Source organism: Lagenorhynchus albirostris, chromosome 4 (genome assembly GCF_949774975.1).
Source record: "Lagenorhynchus albirostris chromosome 4, mLagAlb1.1, whole genome shotgun sequence".
Classification (NCBI taxonomy): Eukaryota; Metazoa; Chordata; class Mammalia; order Artiodactyla; family Delphinidae; genus Lagenorhynchus; species Lagenorhynchus albirostris.
In genome coordinates, this window is record NC_083098.1 from 93,162,933 (window position 1) to 93,188,336 (window position 25,404).

A 25,404-nucleotide genomic window follows, 5' to 3' on the forward strand; every position below is an offset into this window, starting at 1 on the left:
ACATTCAAATGCATTTGTAAAAATAATGATAGTCTTCTGAAAACCTCCGGCATAAGTTATTAAAATTGTAATAGGGCCTACAGTTACATATCCAGGAGTTAAACATGTGCATTTATTGATTAAATGCAAACATTTCCCCTCCAAATGTGACTAAAAGCAATGCCAATTTGATTGATGAATACTTTACCATAAATCTAAGCACAGGCTCAGAAAGAGCACTAAAAGAATAAAATGCAAAGTGACTGGTTCTTGGATACCAAGATGCAGAAAGCAAATAATCACAGAATACATATGATGGTAAATTTCAAGTAATACATTTCAATAATGGCCACAGAAAATGACCATGAGTTTGTAATTGGGGCAGTCCAATTTATGTTAGGGACAAAATCATTGCTCACATTTTCTTGTCAAGTAAGGATAAAAACAACAGTATTCTGCTTCAACAAAATGATATTTCTGAAGTCAAGGGTGATTTAGACTCTGAGACACCACCGTATCACTATCAGTGCAAATAAGGTTTCTGTTCTAGCTCAAATCCCTCCTATGGGGACCCACCAAACACCACTTTTTGTTTAATTTGTCAATCTACACCAACAATATAATGCAGAAACTAAAATGCAACTGGTTTAGCTTTACAATTATTTTTCTATGTATTTTTTCTTTATTAGTCAAAATACTTATAATTGTGATATAAGCATTAATAAAAGATTCAAGGTAAAATAGTTATTTTACATTTTTACTAAATTATTTGTTGTTTCTGAATTATTTCAATTATCTAACAGTGGTCAAAGTATTGTTTTGTTCCCAAACAACATACTCTACATTTATTAGGTAACAATAAAAACAATCATTAGTATTATTAATTTATTAGTAAAATTTCTGTAAATATTATCTCTATGATGTGTTTTAAACACTAGTCATTTATAAATACACCTATAAATATATTTTCTTTTCAATTAAAAAACATATAGCATAAATTCCAAATATTAAATCATTAAAATGCTCATTTGATTTTTTTTCATGTAGATGCCCTTGATACATTCTCCTTTGATTGGAATCTAATTGGAAGTAATCTATATGGTGAGAAGAAAAGAATCACAAAATGAAAATATAAATCATTGAGATTGAAATTAGACTTTTCTAGCATTTCCCACCAAAATATAAGAAATATATCCATTTTGTGGAGGTGCAAACTGCATTAATGAGAGATGTCAGAAATTAGTTACTACTTTAAGGCATATGTTAAACATGGTTGAAGAGAAATCCTAATAATTTTCAAAACCCTACCTGTTACATTCTTAGAGGAGACTGTCCTGCCAAGTTATGGGACAATTTTGCTTTGTTAATTAATACATATTGAATCCAATTCAATAATACATAATTTCTGTTAAAATATACTTGTGATATTTACCATGATAAATAATAATTAATTTTATAGTGCATAGCTCTTCATATATTTCAGAGAAATGAGTCATAATGTTCAAGTTCTAATAGTCCTGATTATTTAACCATTTACAAAGTTCTATCAGTGTGTTGACCATACTGTCTAGAAATAATAAAACTTAACTAATGTTGGACATTCCTAAAGCTGTTGTCTGAGAACTTTATTTATTAAATAGGTATTTTATAATACATTTAGAATTTTAAATACTATAATTTCTAAAAAGTCTGTATTAGTATAGTGATGTACCTCCTCCACATGTTTCTGATTTAAAATCTGAAACTACTCTAAAACTGTATTTCAATTTTTAGGATAAAAATTGTAGCAATTTTTAAAAATGTTTAGCAATTTTTAGGATAACATATGCATACAGAGACAGAAATGTGGAAAGGCAATCTTCTTAGTAGAAAATCACTTTATAATTATATTGCAAACACAAGATAAATGTATATATCTTTTAAAATTTTGTCCATGATATTTTCATCTGTTCTTGCATTCATGATTTCATTGTCAGTTATTTCCTGTTTCATGCCATATACCTTCCTTTCTTGTCTCATTTCTTTCCTTCTTCTTAGCATGTTGACTCTTGTAAAGCAAATAGGTAATTTCTCTAATTATTGAGTGCATTCTTTTTAATTTTATCTCTGTTCCTCCTCCCTTCATTCACAGAGAGTGCCAGTTATAAAATTATTGCCTCTCAGCTACAAATTTATACTTCCTTGCCTGCTCTGTGAAAATGGAGCTTGGCCCTATAAATATTTGGTTTCTGCTAAATGGAACAACGGTAATCTTTGTCAGTTGCAAGCAGAAGGGGCTTATTTTCTTGTTCTGCTGTGCTCCTCATCATCAGCTGCCACAGTTACCTGGCTTCTCCAGTGTCTGGTTCCTGCAGTGTGTGCAGCTTTTCCGGGACTAGGCTTCTAAAATATAGGCAAGTTCCTTAGTTCCAAGCTTCTTTCTGTAGCACTGGTGGCTTCTGATAGGCAGCCTCCTACAGCGCATTGGTTTCTCCAGTGCCAGCCTCCTTCATTGTGTGAACATTGCCAGAACCCAGTTTCTACAGTGCACACGGCCTCTCTAGTGCCAGACTCCTGCAGTATCTGGCAGCTACCAGCCGTCAGGTGCCATAACTTTTTCATAGACTCCCCCTCCAATGTCTCCTAGACAAATACCTCTGGTGAGACACCTTCTCAGGAACAATTTTTCCCAGCATCTAGAGAATATAGATTTCCAGCCAATTCCACCAGTGCAACACCAGAGTGACTTCTCTGCCATTCAGTGAGACACAGATGGGCACTCCTCATGGGGAACTCTATCTCAGCTCCAGGATTAGTGGCTTTATATCCACTATTCTTATATAGTTTAGATTGCTCTTACTGGCCAATACATTTTACTGTCTGTTATAGTGGCTGTTTTTTATATCAAACTTTCTCCATGTAAATAATCACGAGGTTGCTCCTTCCTTACTGGACCCTGGTTGATACAATAGTCAAACTTTCCAAATGCACAATAAATTCTTTGCTTATTTCTATTTCTACAACTGTATTTGAGAAAGTTACTCACCACTTTGCTTAAACTGATATTTTGTTTATTCACTCATTCGTTCATTTACTTAGTATTTACATTTGTTCAGTATTTGCAATGCAAGAGGCACTATGCTGATGGATGTGTAAACCGATTGTATTTAACACAAATTCAGCAATGAATCACAGAGAATTAAAGAGAAGCACAATCTAGTTCAGAAAAAACCTAAGAGAAAAAAAATTAGTGTATTTGTACTACTCAATAATTTACCCATTTTAAAGTTCCTTCAAAAGGACACATGTATGCATATGTAAAATTTATTCAGCTGTAGAGCTAAGATTTGTTCATGTTAGCATGTGTAAGTTATGCCTCAATTAAAAAAATAAGAAATAATAATAAAGGGGAAAAAGAAATAATAATAAAGGGGGGAAAAAGGACACTTGTAAGTAGATAAAGAAAAAGTATTACATACAAGTTTTTTTTAAAAAGAAAGAAAAACTGCTATGTATCAAATTGTGATCATTTCATCATACTCCAGACTCCCCATAGAGAAAAAATTATATCCCTCATAAAAAAGACTAAAGCCATATGAAAACACACCCAAGGCAGGTGATAACTTTAAAATATAGACACTGGGACTCCGGAGTTAGAGTACTATCTAGTGCTCTAGAAATTAAACAAAAAACAAAACACCAATTCATGTGAGATCACATGGTTGACTAAAACATATTCTACATGTAGTGATTTTGTTTCATTTTAATTTAGATCATCAGTACTATATTTGAACGTTAACTTCTCTAAAACTCATCAAAGGAGCACCTGTAAAGTGGGAAATTAACAGGTACATTGCTGTCTTTCTACCTCTAGGTAGTAGAGATATCTAGATCTAGATGGATCGATCTACCTATCTATCCATCTATCTACCTATCTAAAACAAAGAAACTGAGACACACTGCAAAAATCATCTGAGCCCTTCCCAGTTGTACCATAGCAGCCTTTCATGTCTTACTGTACCTTTTAAACTTCTAGACATCTATTTTTTAACAGAAGTAGTCCGTTCCCCCTCAAGCAGTTCTGTCAACAAATATATTAAATGCTTTTATGTCTGGCAAAATACTGTATTCTGGATTGTCAAAGATGAATAATATAAGTTCTATCTGTTATTTTTTCTTAAAGAAGTTATACTCTAATGAAGACTTTCACTGTATTTAGGCAAAACCTCAAAGAGTAATCTCCCAAATGGAAAAAGGAAATAAAAGGCATCCCAGGTAGAACAGATAGAGGAAATAGTGCATGCAAACATTTGAGGATATAAAAAGGCAAACAAAAACTACACAGAGTGAATGCAGACAGAATAAGTAGTTTAATGATCCTTAAGAGATGCAAGAGGACCTATGGAAAATTCATTTGGAGAAGTTAGCAGGGACAAATTTTGAAGGACTTTATGTCATGTCTAATTTAAAAGTTAGGGCATAATCCTGTGACTATGGATCTTAATTTTTACGACAGTTAAGCCAACTCAGAGAGCCCTATTATTATGTAGTGATCCATTAAAAGGAAATACTGTGATTAATCAGAAAAATAATTTTATAATTATTAAACCTTTTCTGAGGATAAAAGCAGTCTTTGAGTATAATACAAACTGATAATTACTTATGTGTTTAATTTTTGGTAAACCAATTAGTCTTAAATAACAAGATTACTATAGGTGCCTGGGATGCCTAAATGTAGCGAAACTGCAAAGGAATAAAATATAAAATAGATATGTGAGCTACTTCTTGCTTAAAATAACTTTTAAAAGTAGGATAAAGGAATGAAATAGCCCTTATGTTACCCTACAGATTATAAAGTAGTTCTTGAACATCACTTAATCCTCTCTCAATCAGTGCCTTGAATTTAGTAAAACAATTTGAGAAAGTTTATGCTGGGACTTAACCTACATCTAATCATCAGTTCACCTTATCAAATGCCTTTTAAATTACTTCAGTGCGTATTTGAGACTCTAATTCTCAGTACAGAATTGTCAAATGCTAATTATTATTTTGTCCTTATCACACAGAGACAAGCATATATTCTTCAAAAAGGGAGACTTTCAGGGAAGTAGATATGATTCAGTTCTAAAACAGTTGAGGAAGGCTAATGCAGGCATTTTCTTTTTAATTGTTATCACTTGTAAAATGGACAATAAAATTTTATGCTTTTCAAATCATGCAAGTAAAATATGGAACACTATGTCATAAATAAATCATACTAGTTTTTTCAGTGTTATCAAACATAATGACATTGAGCCTTAACATTATGAAATCACTACATTCAGCAGTAGCTAGGAACCAAGTATATAGATAGCAATTGTCTGCCTTCAAAGGACTTACAGTAAAAGATATTCAAGTGTTAATTACAATGAAAAAAAGTCATAATTATTACAAATTTTGTATAGATCTTCATGGAAGACTTCACAAACAAACCATACCTTGAAGTATAGAAACACAGATGATGAGAATTGTGTGAGCCAAGCCAAGGATGTGGAAAACAAAACTGTTTTTGTTTTTGTTTTTTAAGAGATATTTACTTTTTACTGAAATAGAAAATGGTATAAAAGAAAAGACTGGAACTTTGACACAGCAAATAATCTTGTATATTAGAAAAATGTATTTTTACTTTGTTCAGTAGGATAAAAAATAAAAAGAGCCAGAAAATGCCATTGAGAAGAAAGTTGTAATATCCAAACAACGCTTTACAAAGATTGATATTCAACAATTTGAAGATATACAAGACCATGGAGACCATGAAGGCAGTTTGGTTTATGTGGGTGATATAAATCTATGTAAAGTTTCAGGAATGACTTAGGATAGCCCCAAAAAATATGGTTATGAGAACTAAAAGCACAGAAAAATATGATACGCATTTTAAGAAAAGAATCTTGATGACTTAATGACTGCCTATTTTCAGGGAAGAAGGAAATGTCAACAGAAACTAACACATTTCAGTTTGAATGTGAAGAGTGTTAACAAATTGAGTACAGAAAAATGGAGAATGACCCCATTTGGAATAACCTTTGAAAGCACAATCGGTGCATTAGATGATTAAATTAAGAATAATTTTCAGCGGGAGGGTGAAATGCTACAAAAGCCCAAGGAAAGGAATATTTTTAAAAAGTCAACAGTGACCATTTTGGAATGAATACTTCCTCCTATATATTACAGGGAGCAAAACAAACAAACAAAAATGGTGGACATTATATATATTTTTTTACTTTAAGTAGTTTATATAACTTGAGTATTAACTTATTACTGTATATTAATGGCCTAATAGCCTGAATGTCACTTGTCATCTTTATGTGATATACAATAGCCTGCAGTTTTTCTCCCTGACAATCCAATTATAAACTCTAAATGGCAGATGAAAATACTTTCAGAGCCACTTAAAACTGACTTTAACATGGAACTATGGAGGTATCTCTTCAGTGCAGCACCTCTTAAATAATATTCATTTTAATAGAGGAGCTAAAACAAATTTAGGTGAGTCCTTATGTCACTTGGCAATCAGAAATACACAATAAGTATGGACAACTAGCTACTTGATTAAAATTAAGGTAATTATAAAAACAAAGCATTAAACTAAAGTTGGTATTACTGATAATTAAAATTAAGTGTAAAACCAAATAATAATAATATATACATTAGTATAAACTAAGCTATCCTAATAGCTGTAAAATAAAACCCTCAGATTTTAGTGGCTTAAGACAATAAAAGCTTATTTTGCACCCATGTGGAGACTGCTAGGTGCTCTAGTGGTGACTCAGAGATACAGGATGCTTCGTTTCTATGGCTCCACCCTACCAACTACAGCAATAACAGGGCAGAGGAAGGAAGTAGAGGATCTCACACCACCGATTAAATGCTTCCACAAGGAAGTGACTCATGTCTGTTTACAGCTTATGGGAGAACTTGTGGAATACCCCAGCGCTATGACAAAATATAAGGAAAGGACTGTCATCCTTGTCAATTAGAGGGAAGGAGCATCAGATTTCATCGAGAATAATTCATATTTGCCAAAAATATAATACTGAAAAGTACTAAAGAATCATTCCAATAGCACACTATTAGCAGTTAGTTCATTTATTTTCTTTCTGTGAGTATTACTTATGTAAAAGATTATTTTTCCCCAAAGATTATCTGGAATATTGTATTCAGAGTTTCTGATCACCATGTACCTTCTGTAATGAGAATTCCTGCCAAAGCAAAGAAACATACTATGTAGAGGGTCTTCAACATCTTATTAACCATTATTTTGGAAATATTATAATAGTTTACAAGTTTTCATTACTTCATTGAACAACTCTTAGACTGCTTTACAAGTATTTCATTGGGAACGTATATATATGTGTGAGGGGTTAGTTTTATTTGTGTGTGTGTGTGTGTGTGTGTGTGTGTGTGTGTGTGTTTGTGTGTATGTATGACTGATCTTTTCACTTTCTTGCTTAGATGACTTTAATACCAATTTAATGCTCTTGGGTTAAAGTTCATAAAATTTAACAGTTTTTTCACACCCATCATAATCTGGTCCCTACACGTTTTATTCTTAGCCAATTCTCCCTCTTCCTTATTATGCTCTGATCACATTAACCTTCTCTTTGAATGTGCCAAACACCTTTCATCTCAAGATCCTCATGGATCTTCTCTTCTTAGCAATTCCTTCTTCCATAAATTTGCTCAGTCAACTTGTACTGAATATTTACTTTTCAGATTAAACCATTTGATATTCTTTCATTCAGAAGGTTTTCATCTTGACTCAATCCACCTTGCCTCAAAAGATATTGATATTCCTATATATTGTTAAAAGAATGGAGATTTTTCCACTATTAAATGTCTTTACCTGTTTCATATTTACAATTTTTCTGTATTCAAACTCCATGAAAGTTAGGATATGATTACTGCTACATCTCTACTGTCTATCAGAGTGGCCATTCCATAAATAATAACATTTTTATAAAGGAAAAAATAAAAATATTTAAGTTGCATATTAGTTTCTCTAATATATCACATAAATTTCGTTCTTTTTTAACATCTTTATTGGAGTATAATTGCTTTACAATGGTGTGTTATTTCTGCTTTATAACAAAGTGAATCAGTTATACATATACATATGTTCCTATATCTCTTCTCTCTTGCATCTCTCTCCCTCCCACCCTCCCTATCATTCTTTAAATGTGAATCAAGTTAATATACTGGGGTTTTTTTTCTCTCACATTTACAAGATGAACATAATTTCCTCTCACTGATGTGTTTAGAAAGGTAAAACATGTCTTTGAAATATGAATAAGTAAAACAATCCTAACTGCCTTGTTTAGGCAATGTGTTTGGATGTATATACATACATACCTGTACAATACTTAGAGAGAAGAAGAGGAGGGGGAGAGGGAGGAGAAGCAGGAGGAGAAGGCAGCAAAGAAGACTTTTCTGATGATGAAGAAGCAGTAGCCATTGCCAGGTGACATTATATCTGTGTGAAATCAAAAGGACATTCAAATCAGAAAGGACTCAATTTCCTCAAGATTCAGGGCAGGAAGTAAGCTTACAATTGAATGTTCTCACTTGCAATATGTAGTATTCTGCCTACTTCCTTTGACTGTGGCCACAGGCCAGGCTTCTTTTGGATATCTAGCACTGACTGGACTCCCAGAATTGGCTCTCAGCCCTGGTCTATCTTGTTGGTCTGTGGAATACTCCTCTGAGAGATCTTATTCGGAAATGTAAGCACTCTAGTGAGTATGACAGCACTAAGATTTTCAGGTATGACAACAATGTATGCAGTTATAAAACTGTACTTCCCAAAATCGTTCCTAGAGTAAGAAGGTAATTGCCAAAATTTCAAGTGTCTGGAATTTCTACTTGAAGTGGAAATGTGGAACATACTTGGGAACACTTGGAATCAGAACAAGAAGAACCATAGAAAACCATAAGAATGTAGAGTAAACCATTAAGTAACAGACTTGGGATCAGATGGAGTCAGAGACCAAATATCATGCTAGAGCAGTTTGTTAGGTTGAGTGTATTAGTTTTCTATTGCTGCCATAAAAATTACTGTTAATTCCGTGTCTTAAAACAAGAGAAGATTATTATCTTACAGTTCTATAGGTCAGAATATGGTAGGATCTCTTGGTTTCTCTGCTTAGAGTCTCACAAGACCAAAATCAAGGTATCAGCAGAGCCAGGTCCTTGTCTAGAGGCTCTGGAGGATAATTCACTTTAGGCTTATTCAGACTGTTGGCTGAATCCAGATTCACGCAATTGTAGATCTTGCTCACTTGCTGGTTCTAGGCCTGTGGGTCATTCTCAGTTGCTAGAGGCTGCCTGCATTCCCTGGCACATGGCCTTCTTCATCTTCAAGGCCAACAATGGCAGATGAAGTCTCTCCCATACTTCAAATCATTCCCGCTTCTTCTTCTACCACATCAGTCTGAATAGCTGGAGAAATAGTTTTACTTTTAATGCTCCATGCAATTAGATTTATACCAATCTGGTTAATCCAAGATAATTTTCCCCTCTCAAGGTCTGTGATCTTAATCATACCTATAAATTCCCTTTTGCCATGTAATCTAAATATATTCACAACTTCCGGGGAGTAGGGTGTGGCTATTTGGGGGAGGCCTTTATTAGCCTTCATTGGACTAATAGAATTGGGCAACCATACATTCATTCTTTTGAGATCAAGAGTGAAAAGAGGATCAGAAATGCAGTCAAAATAAACCATGAATGAGTTGTGCTAAAACTGAAAAATTTTCTTTTACCAGTACAAGTGTACCAAGATCAGATGCCCAGAGTTTTAGTGAAATGCTCTTGTTTAAACACATGGTTGAGAGATTTCCAAAAAATAAGATGTTTCTGAAAGACAAATGAATTACCAGAAAAAATCTAATCCTTCCTACTTTTCCTGACCACAATTATTATATACGATATAATATGGTCAAATGCTGGCCCTTAGTGCATACATGTGGAAGGTACATTCTGGAGCAACTTCCTTAATAATATTAAGGTTTATTAAGAACTAGAATGAATTTATGCTACTTATTTAAAGTTGCATGAGATAACTGAGTTACACTGGATTTTTTTAAACTTTTATTTCTCGAGTTCTCTTTTATCTCAGTGAAATGGCAATGGAGATATATTTACTTGATATATTTAGGGACTGGAGAATTTCGTGCTGACTTCACTCCAAGCATTAGCTCAAAAGGCACCTTAGAGTTCTTTAAGGGAAATCCTGACCTAATGAATCTTTCCTTAATGACAGATAACATGATAAAGCCTTGAATTTTGCCAAATGCAGGGGTTGTTTCTGCTTGGCTTTTTGTGGTAAATCTGGTATTCCTCATTACAAAAGGAGGTAGTAAATGAAGATTCTTTGTCAGTGCGTGCAACGTCCAACTACCTATAAATCCATTTTGGCACTGATATTGCTGTATTCTCCACTTGTCTATTTTAGGGAGTTCATAAACACAGCTTGACTTGTTTATTAGAGTTCGAAAACCTGGCAAAGTACATCACTGCAGCTCTTTTTCATCTGCTGTGTTGACATGAAGATCAGTGACCCTTTTTGAATGATCGAAATTTTGACAGCTTAATTTCTATGTCATGAGTTGCTAAGGTAACACTATTTTTGTGAATTCCACCGTATAAATGCTTAAGAAATGTCTTCCATTTTTAGTATTGAAACTAATTTAATGTTAAAGTTAAAAGACTTATTTCTTGGTTCACTTTGCATTCACTGAGGAAACTCAATCTACTTGTTGGCTATTGCCCTCTTCCATGGAATATCTGATTCAACCTGGACAAAAAAGGGACTTAAAATACAATGACATTACCTGCAAAGGAAATAAGGTATCTCAAAAGGGACTTAAAATACAATGACATTACCTGCAAAGGAAATAAGGTATCTCAAATAAGAAAATAAAGCAATATATTTTTAATAGCTGGATTTAGCTTTTGAGACGAGCTGACAAAAGTACAGTTTACAAGGCTACCTTTAGATTTGAGAGTTTGCATTTTTATATTCAGAGTGTGGTATAGCTCTCAATTTATATTTGCATATACTCAAATCATTTCCAGAGAAAGCAGATTTTTCATTTTTCAGTGCTGTTTAACAAATTACCACAAACTTAGCTACTTAGCACCCATTTATTATCTCACAGTTTCTATAGGTCGGAAATCCACACATGGCTGAATTGAGCTGTCCACTCAGGGTCTCACGAGGCTGAAAGCAAGGTGTCATCTGAGTAACCTTCTTTTCTGGAGCTCATGGTCCTCTTTCAAATTCAAATTATTTTTGGCAGAATCCCACTTGTTGTGCTTGTTTAACCATTCTCTTGCTGTCTGTTGGACAGGAACCACTTTCAGCTCCAAGAGGCCACCTGCAGTTCTTAGTCACTTGCCCCCTACACAGGCCAACTCAACTGCCAATGTCTGACTTCAGAAATGGCCCACTTGATCAAATCAAGCTCAGTGGGATCATCTCCTTTGATTAAATCAAAGTCCACAGGATCACAGGAGTGATATCTCCATATTCACAGGTTCTGCCAGAATCAGGAAGATGGGGTTATACAAGGATTATACAGCAGAGGGCAGGAATCATGGGGGGCGTCTTAAGATCCTCTCTACAAAAAGTAGATTGTGTACTTTCAAATACAGAGTATTGCTATTCATAAGATAAATAATTCCAAGCCCATTCTGGTGATTGGTTGAAGCCATTTTAAAAGATAAAATCCTGGAATTTTTGCATTTACAAAAGTCCTTATTGTGATTTCCTATTGTGAGTCTTTATATTCATAAAATAGAAAATAATATTCTGGCACAAATGCCTGCCTATTAGCTAACAATATAGATTATTGAACTGTCAAAATTGCATATTAATATTTAAATAACTGTAATAGTGACATCTTTACAACTATATAATACATATAAAATAATTTGGTACATTTAAAAGAATTACTTCATACAATTCTGGACTTTCAAAATATAAAAAGTTCTAAGAAAAATTTCAATTTCCAGGAAAACATTTGAATTCCTAAAAAGTATATATCATATGAAACAGAAATATAAAATAAGTACACAACTTGAGAAATATATACTAAGTACAAGCCATTTCAAGAATTTGATAGAAATTAGATGCCTTGCTGGAGAAGAAAAATTGGTTAGACATGTTAATCCAGGGAGATTTATGAGATGACAGTAAACATCATATGAGAAATTAATCACCTGTTACAAGCAGTCAGCAACATTATCCTGAGGATTCAGAATGGAATTATGTCACATATCAAATCTGCAAGTAAGCTACCCATCAATTCAAAGTACTCAAATGGACTGCAAAGCCAATCGTAAAAAATATTAAAATAAACAACAACAACACAAATATCTCTACAAATCTCTCCTATATAGGAAAAGGAAGGAAATGCCTTTGGTCAAAATATGATGGAAACTACAATATCACATAAATGAAACCAATAATATATAAATAATTTTACATGAAGCATATAAATATGTTTCTTAAAACTGTATAAATGTATGTAGATAGTGAGGAATCCATAGAACAATTACAGAAACTTGTAGATTATTATGTTGTTAAAATCCAGCATCTAGATATTGAAAACTGAATTTCTTTTCTACTGTTTCAAAGATTTTTCTTTTCCTGTGTTCTAATATTTTCAAATATAATTGCTGTCTACTTAATCATAGTCAATACAACATTCTACCTCCACCATTAGAACACATCAAAGTATCTTGATTTCAGTTCACAAAAATGTCTTGAATCTATTTTTGTCTTCTGTGTTCACTGTAATTTTCCATTGGTTCTTTACAAATTATGGGCATCAGATAAAACTATTGAAAATTTTAATATATACACAATCAGTTCCCTCATCTTAAAATTCTGTTTCAGAAAGTGTGGATTGGAGCCCAAACATCTATCTTTTCTAAAAGCTTCAGATGTTATACTAATGAGGCTTTTTGGTGAAAACTATTATTGGTTTTCTGGCTTTCACTATTGATATATAGTCCTAAATGGCTTTCTTTTTAATAATTTATTTCCTCATTACCCATACATCATCTATAAGTTTCTCAGAATACCCAACCTTAAAAATCATTGTCATATTAATTCTCCATTTGCACATTTCTATATTACCCCGTCCTTAGATGATAAAGTTAGAACTCGTAAGTATGGTGCCTAGATTTATCAAAATGTATTGTTATTGGTCTCATCTTGCACCAATTATAGCCTTTCTTCCAGTAGTATTGAATTCTCATTACTTACTGGCATGATATACATTTTCACACTCCTGTGACTTTTTTTATACTTTTGTATAAGTTGTTCCCATTCCCAAAATATTATCTGCCACTTTTTCTGTCCATGAAAATTTCTATTCATCCTTTAAGAGGTGGCTTATGTGTTATCTCCTCTGTGAAATCTTATCTTACTTGTCCTTAATTAGTTTATTACCTCTCTGTGGTGCCCCAAGTTTTCTTCATCTTTTAATTAAGTATATATATTATAACAAGTTTGTCTTACACCAAACTTCCACTTATTCAAAAATAGAAGCCATGTCTTTTTCATCTTTGTGCTAGCCATGCTCCATATAATTTCATACAGATCAAGACACACAAGACTTTCCTCAATACATATTTGTTGGATGGATAGAGAATCAATAAATAGATGTGCATGTCTGTATCAGTGGGAAGAATCTATTTCTTTTCACCGAATTTTCCCAGGTATATTTTGATAGAGTTGAAATGATGGTAATGAAATTATGATAATTTAAGTATAAAAAATACTATTTGTCCCTAAATTAGTTGTGGAAGTATATGTGTGGACCTTTATCAATTTGTCTGAAGTGATAAATATGAAAAGCCCTAATGTAAAGTAAAAAAGTGACCAGGCCATGTGCTTTGACTTAAAAGTATCATTTTAATTCACCTCTACATTTTGTCAGGAGCACGGCTGGGTTGAGAGAGGAAGCTGAGATACCAAGTATCAGAGTAGTTGATTAAAGCATCAGGCCAAAAACAAAAGGGGTAAGCCTTCAATCACTTACTGTAACACTGTAAGCAAGAGGCTAAAACCCAAGAAACCACCAACTCCCACTCTTCCATGTTCCCCCATGGAACAGCACACCAGTAGAGGGTCAGGTAGATCAGCACAGATATGGAGGTCCTCTTACTATTGAGGGAGCCCCAATCAAAAGGCGGTGAGAGTTTTATGGACCCTGGGGTTGGGGTAAGGGCAAGGAGGAAGGGCTAGGAGTGGCAACTACTGAGTATTGAGTCAGAGTGGAAAAAGTTGTCCTCAATGTTTTCCCTCCTCCCTCTCTGCAAAGGAAGAGGCCTCAGCAGAGGCTCCTGGAAGACCTCTGGCCAAGGCCTCAGATAAAAGGAATGAAGGAATGAATCTGAGCTAAAAATTCAAATATGCAAAACAGCAAGACCTGCCAGGGGTCCCTGACTGCAGTATATTGGATGTGCACTGTCTGGTGAGAAAGGGCAGCTTTCCCTCATGAGGCCTGCCAGGTAAAGGCTTTGTGATCTCTTATAATCTGAGCTAAAAAATCACATAATATTTTGGCCTGGATCTGGACTCCTCACATTTGACAGGAAATTAAGTGATAAATACATGCATTTGGTATGAAATAGAAAGCAGCAAAAAGTATTTAGCAGCAAATTCATGTTTCATATGATAAATGTGATCTTCCATTAATTAATTACATCCATTTGCATCATAACTTACATAAATCTCCAGCTGGTAGAAATCTAGAGAGGACTGAGGAATGAAGCAGAATCATTGCATGAGAAAAATGCTGTCCAGCAGGATACTTGACCAGAACCAGAAATCAGCACAATGACCAAATAAAAAATAAGCCTGACTACCTTACTTGTGAAGGATGTTATAGGTTTGTAACATCATACAACAAATATTAAAAGATTTCCTATGTGTCAGAGATACAGTCTCTGATTTCACAGACTGTAAACGAGGCCCCATGAGGACAAAAAATTTTATAGGTTAGGAGTATTGCAAAACTGAGTTTCATTCTTAGGTAAAAAAATAGGTGTAGCACAGAAAAGAGAAATCTGAGATCCCTGTACTTTGAGAGACAAACATTCTTCAAACTAACGTAAAATACACCATTAGTGACAATTAATTTTGTGGTTAACGGCCATGGAACCCAGATAGTTGGTCATAAGTCAATCTAGATGTCAGTCTAAAACACTGTGAAGGTGTTTTTTAGATGAGATGAACTTTAAATCAGTAGGCTTTGAGTAAAGCAGAGGCTCCTCCATAATGTGGATGGGCCTCCTCCTGAAAGCTGAAGGCCTTTCAGAGAAAAGTCTGAGGTTCTCTGATGAAGAAGGAATTCTGCCTCCAGATGCTTCCTGTGCTAGTTGCAACATCAGCTTTTCCCTGAGTCTCCCACCTGCTGACTCTACCCTGTAAAACACACTTGCCAGCTTCCTCTGCCTCCTCCACACAACCCCCCCAAATTTCTTAGCTTCTTTCTTTCTCCCTCTCTCATCCTATTGATTCTGTTTCTCTGGAAAACCATAATTAATACACCATCTAGTCTTTAATTTTTTTTTCCTGAAAATTATTGGCCATACTCTCTCCTTCCCTTCAATCAAATTATTTGCTCTGCCCATGACATTTAAGCATATGTTACACTGGCCATTGCTTGATCTATTACTTAAATGAGTTTTATCTTTCTAAACTTCTTCTAACCTCTTTTTGTTTAGCCATTTCTCAAAAAAGATAAACGTTTTTTTATAAATAGGTGTTTCATAATGTTTCTTACAATGTTCAACAAATAACTTTATATGTAAAAAGCATTTAATATGTCGATTATAATTCAATTTGATAGCAGTTTAGGGGTAATTTTGCCTCTAGTCATTTTTCTGATGATCCATGCTGTGCCATTTGGCTGCCATATACAGCTGTGTAGGGCCTATTTATGTGCCCTATATGATGGCCCTTGTAAACAGAAATAGCAATGATAAATTTAAAAAAAAAGAAAAAAACGGGCTCGGAATGGACTCATGACCCATCCACCTTGACCAATATACATATGTGTATATACTTAAAGCGCACCCAATTCAGAAATGAGACATTGTCTTCCAGAGGAATTCTAGATTTAATAACATTAGCTTGTAAAAGACCAAGTTATCACAACTGGCTGTTTTGGGTTACAATTACCCTGATTTTAATAGAAGGAAAACAACTCTATAGATTTAACTACTTTTTTTGCCTATATCTTTATGGGGATCCATTTCATTAGTATTTCATAGACATACAATCAATTAATGGGACCACTGATTCTCTAGGAGTTACATACTTCAATTATAACAAATTAAAATTCAATATTTATTGATCCTAATATTGGTTATTCCTGAATAACAACTTTAGAAAAGTTTATAAAGTACTTGAAAATTTTTACCTCATTCAATATGGAAAACGAAATAATGGCCTACATATTTTCTATTAAAACTTTTAAATGATTCTTATAAGATTTTTCTTCCTTCATAGTGTTTATAATATTTTCATGGGCCATTAGACTTCTAGGTACTTGTTGAACATGTAAAAAATCCCAATGAAAACAAAAGAATTTATAGACCTATATTGTATTTAAATTATTTTAAATTTAACTCATTTATAAAAAATATAGATTTACATGTTAAAACACAATCTAAAACCCAATTTATACCTTATTATATTATACACTATATGTTAATATAAAAATAATTATCTTGGTTTACTCTCATGTACTTTAGTTTTTCAGAAGTATTTAAAATATTAAGCAAAATTTATATATGCATATGACTGATTATGCCCAGAAAAAGATATATCAGCCTTGTACTAAAAAGCCCTAGTTGGCTTCTATCAGAATAGAATTAATGTAAAGTAAGTTTTCTTGCATATTCAGTTTTTGATAAGAGTAACAACCATCTTAACAGAATTAGGTAGGTTCCCTTTCTTTTGAGATCCAACTGTTGCCAAAAACAGCTTATTTGTATTTAAAAAGAGAGACTATAGAGTTTTCAACACACATTCATGGAAAATATATATTTAACAAATACTGTTTTGGGGACTTCCATGGTGGTCCATCAGTTAAGATTCCATGCTTCCACTGCAGGGGGCATGGCTTCAATCCTTGGTTGGAGAGCTAAGATCCCACATTCCTTGAGGCATGACCAAAAAAAAAAATAAAAGAAATACTGTTTTGAACATATAAATGTATTGCTTAAAATTATGTGCATCATTTATTATCAAATATTTTGTCATGTATACTGAATCTTCTTTCTTAGACTCACAAATATTTAAGATAAATGCCAAATAGAACTGTATTTAAAATAGTTTTTATTTACATCAATTTATTTTCTTCTACATATTGTCAGTAGGAAATAAGCTCTCCAAAGAGCAAATTTGATACAATTATTAAAGGCAGAATCACATTATCACATTTGAGCATTGGTTGGGCGAATCTGACTTTCCCATTGTTTTGTTTTCAGCAAATTATGCTCAGAGACTGAGATTGTCTTTGCCAATAATTTATTTAACACAAGTTCACTGTGGAAATTATAATTTGTAACAATATTTCACGAGCCAATAGCATACAAAATAATGTCTCTTAATAAGCCAATAAGGAAATAACATACTCCAAAATAATGATAAATTAATTACACTACTGTTCCAGGAAAAAGGGGAGATTAAAGAAATAAAATCTGAATTTATTTGAGACTTACCTTTCCATGAGTTGATTCTTGGAAGAGTTGGTATAACCAACCAAGAGCTGCTGTCCAGCTGCCAGTGCAAATCCAAAGTCCCTTGTCACTAGAGCACAATGCTAGTTGAAGGAAGGCACTGGTATTGGCAGGCAAGACCATCTCTTTCAGGAGCTTTTTGCATGGTTTTCATCCCTGCCAGCAGAGCAGCCTTGCCGCAGCAGGAGCTAATGTCCCAAGGTCTTTGGAGAGCTATTTAGATCAGCAAAGAGTAGCCTTGCCCACACAGAAAGCTCTCAGAAAACCCTCACAACTTCTTGGTATTTTACGTTTAAATGTTCATTACGTCCTAGTCTCTCCTCTGTATGTTCATATCCATAAGCACTCAGTAACACAACGATTTTGATGAATCATACTGACACAGCCTCCCCAATGTAAACAAATTTATCCTTCAGTTAAAACAACTTCACTTAAGCCATAAGTCGATTTGAAATCATGAGAAACCTATACACACACCCTTTTCCTTTTTTCCTGATGTGATTTGAAAAGCACTCAAGAAGCTTCTGCTGACAACTGCCAGGATCACATGTAACTAGATTGAAAGAGGCCTTCCAGATCAATGATTCTAAGTCTGGCTGGCAGACTTACATTTCATGGAATCGTAAGAGAGTACTGAAGTAGCTTCAAACTCGTGTAAGCTGAAACTGTGCCTACAGCACATTCTTAGCCATGGCAAATGTTCCCAAAACCTCTTCTCTAACAAAGAGAAAAAAAAGCACAGATTGAAGTGTGGAAAAGGATATTTTACAATGGAAAATTTGAAAAGAGCTAAGGAAGAAAAAGAAAAGGGCACCAGGTACAATTTCCAAAAATCAATCACATACAAACAGTGTAAAGTTATCTGAATTTAGCATATCATTAGCTCCTTTAGTTTTTCCATTTCTCATCATAGCCCCTCTGACATAATAAAAATATTTCTGATTGTTTTTAAAACTATTGCCCTAGTTTTTCTAATCCTATAGAAGTCCCCAACAAAAATACCATTTTAATCACATAGAGTACAGTCAACTAGATCCATACTTAGATTCCAAAGCACACAAAAATTAATGAAACATTCTTTATTTTTGTATTCTGTTATACCTCATTATTATCCCTTATTTACTGTGAACATATTTCTAATTGTTTATATGTCTGTGTTTGTTTACTTTATAATTAGCTTATATATCCCTAGTGCAGAATAATATTACTTGTACTTAGTAACTTACCAGTATATTTTTGTTGAGTGAAGATTTCTCTAACAAATCTAGGATATTGCCAAAAGTTACTGTTCTGTTTTATCTGTTTTGCTCTACTTGTATCCAAGTAAACATTAGGGAACCATTTAGATGATATGGAAGTTCTGCCTTCCAAACAAATAACTGCCTTTTTTGTTTTCAGACATAGTATGGAAAACTTGGAGGAAAGAACAGAGGAAAAAACCCCAAACCCTAAATAACTGTATAATATAGGGTTGGAAGTTGTTTTTGTTTTGTTTTGTTTTACATAAGATCCTTGAAAAGTAAGGGGAAATCTATTGCCTTTTCCCATCATGTAAATTGACCTTGGTGCAGCAAGCAATGATCATTCCAAAATTAGTGTCTCTTTGGAGTTACTCACAGTTCACTTTTATGCAAGTGAAAAGGATGCAGACATATTTTACTGAAGCAGACCTGCAGCTAAATGACTCAATTTTCACTTCAGTTGTGTGTCTTTAGATAATTCATGTTTTATAATTTAACAATTCTTATATTTAGAATAACTTGAAAAACAGTGTCTACTTTGGAAGTGAAAAAAACTGCTTCAGGGTTTTACTTTTAAAAACAATAGAAATAAGAGAATAAATTCAATGGAGTTTTTTATCTTCCTGATCAAAACGCTAAGCCCAAACACACTCAGTATGATTAATTTCTCAATTTGGAAACTCCAATACAATTAAACTAAAATAATATTAATAATAATAAAGCAGCAGATAAATATGTGATGTTGTCTATGATCTTTTAATTTATAACATATAACAGATTATAAAATATAAAATTTTGAGGACCACGTTATCAGTTATGGTCTTGGCAGAAACTAGAAAGCCTACTCAAATTGGGTAATTTGAGAAGAATTTTATAAAGCTATTATTATCAAGGGTTTAGAGAGAATGCTGGGAAACTTCAAGACAGTTTAGTAGTCCTTTGTGGCTGTTGTTAGTGGTCAGGCACAATTATCACTCTTTCAATTCCTAGGACTTCAGACAATGGAAAAAATGAAGGTAAGAGAAGTACATATTCATTTATGTACAATAGAAAACAGTGTATAGTGATTTAATACTGTAAATTAAACCAAATGTTCAACAATAAAACATATGTTAAATAACCCATGTATATATTTGCACAATATAAAATATTAATGCTCAAATATTTTTCATAAGAAGACATCGTAAAAAACTGACTTTGATATCTTAAAAAAGAGAATACATTGTTAGAGTTCTATTAAGGTAAATTTATTGTACAAAACTATATTAACTTAAACTTTAAAATTTGATGAGTTTTAATATATGCTTCTTTACACACCATGAAAACACCATGAAGATGATAATACTTTCTCACGGCCCATTGTAATACATACATTGTATTACCATGGCCTAGCACAAACTGTATTTTAGATTAGTTTGCATTTTCCGGATTTGTTATAAAATGGAATCATAAGGTGTATACTCTTTTTTATGTTTTTTCACACATCATATATTTCACAACAAAGAGGAAAAATAAATAACACAATGAAGAGTTAGTACAATAATACTATCAGACTAAATAGAATTTAAGGTAAGAGTAGTAATAAGGACAGTATATTTTACATTTTTAAAGAATCATTAAAATAATGAAAAATAATTTACTTCAATGTATGCAACGTGTCCCAAATCATAAAGCAAAATTTAAGTTTTAAATAAAAATATGAATTTGCAGTCAGAAGAGTTTAATACGACTATCCCAAATTTTATATTTGTTCTGATTCAGTCTGAAAAATAAATGAGGATATAGAAGTCTTAAACTTTTGGTATTTTTGCAAAAGAGCAAAAATTGACAATTTATGATTCAATATATCTTCCTTTTAATACATAGAAAGTTTTCTACCCAAAGTATAAAGAATGCACATTTGCTTAAATACCCAAGTAATATTTACAAAATAATGACCACACCACTAGTAAATTCTCAATGTATCCAAATAACCATTTATTTATATGAAAATTCAATACCTTAAATAAAATAGTAAAATTATTTAAAATTAAATCCTATGTTTGGATTCTAAAAAGCACATTCTTAAATAACATGTATTAAAATGATAATCACAAAATAAATATTTATAATCAAGAACAAAGGCATTATTGTTTATATAAATGGATATTTAAAGAAAATATATATATTACTAGATGTAGTTATTAATAAATTAGGAAGACTTCAAGAAAATGAAGTGACTTATAAGATAGGAAAAGTTACTTTAATTTAAAAAATGAAATAGAAATGATGACAGTAGAAATTAAGAATATAAAACACAAAGCAAAATGATAATTATAACATAATAATAGACAAACATATAGAAAACATTGTTAACAATTATGAGATATGAAGAAACATTGTTTGTAATGAAAAGGGGAATACTTATAGTAAGACTAAAAAGTTATAGGAAAATATACTCACAACATTACAAATATACAATATGAACATTTATTAAATGACTATTTTCCTAGAAAATAATTCATGATTAAATTTACTCAAGAAATATTTTAAGATGTAAATACATCAATTACAATTTTGAAGAGTGAATGAGTGTATAATAAGACACTAGATAATATTATAAAGAATTTTATAAAATAGCTTGTCTTATACAAATCTTGCACAATATAAAATATTGGTAATTCTACACAAAACAATTTATATTGTTTATATGAATTGGATATCAAAGGTGATAGATAATCAATAAAGGTTATACATGATTCACATGAACATATAGATCTAATAATTCTAAATAAAAGTAACTACAAATATGATACAGCAGTTCATTTAATGAATGAAATTAAGTAATATGAAATTCAGTTAGCAATGAAATACTTATGAATGTATCCCACTTGGCACTAAATATTAAAGAGGAAACTAATGCTCTTCATAGGTGCAGAACAAAATGCTAATAAAAATTAACTTGGGTGGAACTTTCAAGATGGTGGGGGAATAAGACATGGGGAGCACCTTCCTCCCCAAAAATACATCAAAAATACGTCTGTATGTGGAACAACTCCTACAGAACACCTACTGAATGCTGGCAGAAGACCTCAGACTTCCCAAAAGGCAAGAAAATCCCCACGTACCTGGGTAGGACAAAAGAAAAAAGAAAAAACAGAGACAAAAGAATAAGGATGGAACTTGTACCTGTGGGAGGCAGCTGTAAAGGAGGAAAAGTTTCCACACACTTGGAAGCCCCTTCACTGGCAGAGACAGGGGCTGAGTGGGGGGAAGCCTCAGAGCCACAGAGGAGAGTGCAGCAACAGGGGTGCAGAAGGCAAAGTGGAGAGATTCCTACACAGAGGGTTGGTGCTGACCAGCACTCACCAGCCTGAGAGGCTTGTTTGCTCACCCACTGGAGTGGATGGGGGCTGAGAGCTGAGGCTCGGGTTTCAGAAGTCAGATTCCAGGGAGAGGACTGGGGTTGGCTGTGTGAACACAGCCTGAAAGGGCTAGTGCACCATAACTAGCAGGGAGAGAGTCCGGGAAAAAGTCTTGACCCACCTAAGAGGCAAGACACCATTGTTTCAAGGTGCACAAAGAGAGGGGATTCCTTCCCAGTCTGCCTACAGAAGGCAGGGCACCACCTAACTGAGCTCCAGAGATGGGCGTGAGCCACGGCTATCAGCTCGGACCCCAGAGACAGGCATGAAACACTAAGGCTGCTACTGCAGTGACAAAGAATCCTGTGTGCAATCACAGGTCACTATCCACATGCCCCCTCCCCACCCCCAGGGCCCTGTGCAGCACACCACTGCCAGGGTCCTCTGATCTAAGGACAAGTTCCCCAGTAGAATACACGGTGCACCTCAGGCTGTTGCAACATCAGGCTGGCCTCTGCCACCACAGGCTCTCCCTGAATTCCAATTAAAACTACAGTACCCCCCCTCTCCCTGGCCTGAATGAGCATGAGCCCCCTAATCAGTCTCTGTTTTAACCCCATCCTGTCTGGGCGGGAACAGATGCCTGAGGATGACCTACATGCAGAGGTGGGGTAAAAACCAAAGCTGAGCCCAGGAGCTGTGTGAACAAAGAATAGAAAGGGAAATTTCTCCCTTCAGCCAAGAGCAGCAGATTAAATCCAAACAATCAACTTGATGTACCCTGCAACTGTGGAATACCTGTAAAGGCAACGATTCATCCCAACATTGGGGCAGTGGATTTTGGGAGCACCTGTAGACTTGGGGTGTGCTGTCTGTGACTGATTTGTTTCTGATTTATATGTTTATATTACTTTAGTGTTTAGTGCTTGTTATCATTGGTAGATTTGTTTATTGGTTTAGTCTCTCTTTCCTTTTTTAAAATTATTTATTTATTTTAATATTTTTTCTTTTTATTAATTTATTATTATTTGTTTGTTTTAATACCTTTTCTTCTGAGCCATGTGGCTGGCAGGTTCTTGGTGCTCTGGTCTGGTGTCAGGCCTGAACCTCTGAGGTGGGAGAGCCAAGTTCACAACACTGCATCACCAGAGACCTTCCGGACTTATGTAATATCAATTGGCAAGAGCTCTCCCAGAGATCTCCACCTCAAAACTAAGACCCAGCTCTACTCAACCACCAGTAAACTCCAGTGCTGGATGCCCCATGTCAAACAACTATCAAGACAGGAACACAACCCCACCCATTAGCAGAGAGGCTGCTTAAAATTATACTAAGTTCACAGACACCCCAAAAGACACCACCAGAGGCAGCCCTGCCCACAAGTTAGACAAGATCCAGCCCCAACCCCAGAACACAGGTACTGGTCGCCTCCACCTGGAAGCCTACACAAGCCACTGAACCAACCTCACCCACTGGGGACAGACACCAAAAATAACGGGAACTACGAACCTGCAACCTGCAAAAAGGAGACCCCAAACGCAGTAAGTTAAACAAAAGGAGAAAACAGAGAAATATGCAGATGAAGGAGCAAGGTAAAAACCCACCACCACACCAAACAAATGAAGAGGAAATAGACAGTGTACCTGAAAAAGAATTCACAGTATTGATAGGAGAGATGATCCAAAATCTTTAATAGAATGGAGAAAATACAAGAAGTGATTAACAAGGACCTAGAAGAACTAAAGAGAAAACAAACAATGATGCACAACACAATAAATGAAATCAAAAATTCTCTAGAATGAATAAATAGCAGAATAACTGAGGCAGAAGAATGGAAAAGTGACCTGAAAGATAGAATAGTGGAAATAACTACAACAGAGCAGAATAAACAAAAAAGAATGAAAAGAATTGAGGACAGTCCCAGAGACCTCTGGGACAACATTAAATGCAACAGCATTCGAATTATAGAGGTCACAGAAGAAGAAGAGAAAAAGAAAGGGTCTGAGAATATATTTGAAGATATTATAGTTGAAAACTTCCCTAACATGGGAAAGAAAATAGTCACTCATGTCCAGGAAGCACAGAGAATCCCATACAGGATAACCCTTAGGAAAAACACACCAAGACACATATTAATTAAACTATCAAAAATTAAATACAAAGAAAAATATTAATAGAAGCAAGGGAAAATCAACAAATAACATACAAGAGAATCCCCATAAGGTTAACAGCTGGTCTTTCAGCATAAACTCTACAAACCAGAAGGGAGGGGCAGGACATATTTAAAGTGATGAAAGGGAAAAACCTACAACCAAGATTACCCTACCCATAAAGGATCTCATTCAGATTCAGCAGAGAAATTAAAACCTTTACAGACAAGCAAAAGCTAAAAGAATTCAGCACAACCAAACCAGCATTACAACAAATGCTAAAGGAACTTCTCAAGGTAGGAAACACAAGAGAAGGAAAAGACCTACAATAACAAACCCAGAACAATTAAGAAAATGGTAATAGGAACATACATATTGATAATTACTTTCAATGTAAATGGACTATAATGGAAATCAAAAGAAAGCTGGAGTAGCAATTCTCGTATCAGACAAAATAGACTTTAAAATAAAGACTACCAAAAGAGACAAGGAAGGACACTAGATAATGATCGAGTGATCAATCCAAGAAGAAAATATGACAATTCTAAATATTTATGGACCCAATATAGGAGCACCTCAATACATAAGGCAAATGCTAAAAGCCATAAAAGTGGAAATGGACCAAAACACAATAATAGTAGGGGACTTTAACACCCCACTTTCACCAATGGACAGATCATCCACAGTGAAAATAAATAAAGAAACAGCTTTAAATGACACATTAGACAAAATAGACTTAATAGATATTTATAGGACATTCCATCCAAAAACAATAGAATACCCTTTCTTCTCAAGTGCTCATGTAACGTTTTCCAGGAAAGAACATATCTTGGATCACAAATCAAGCTTTGGTAAATTTAAGAAAATTGAAAAGGTATCAAGTGTCTTTTCTGACCACAATGCTATGAGACT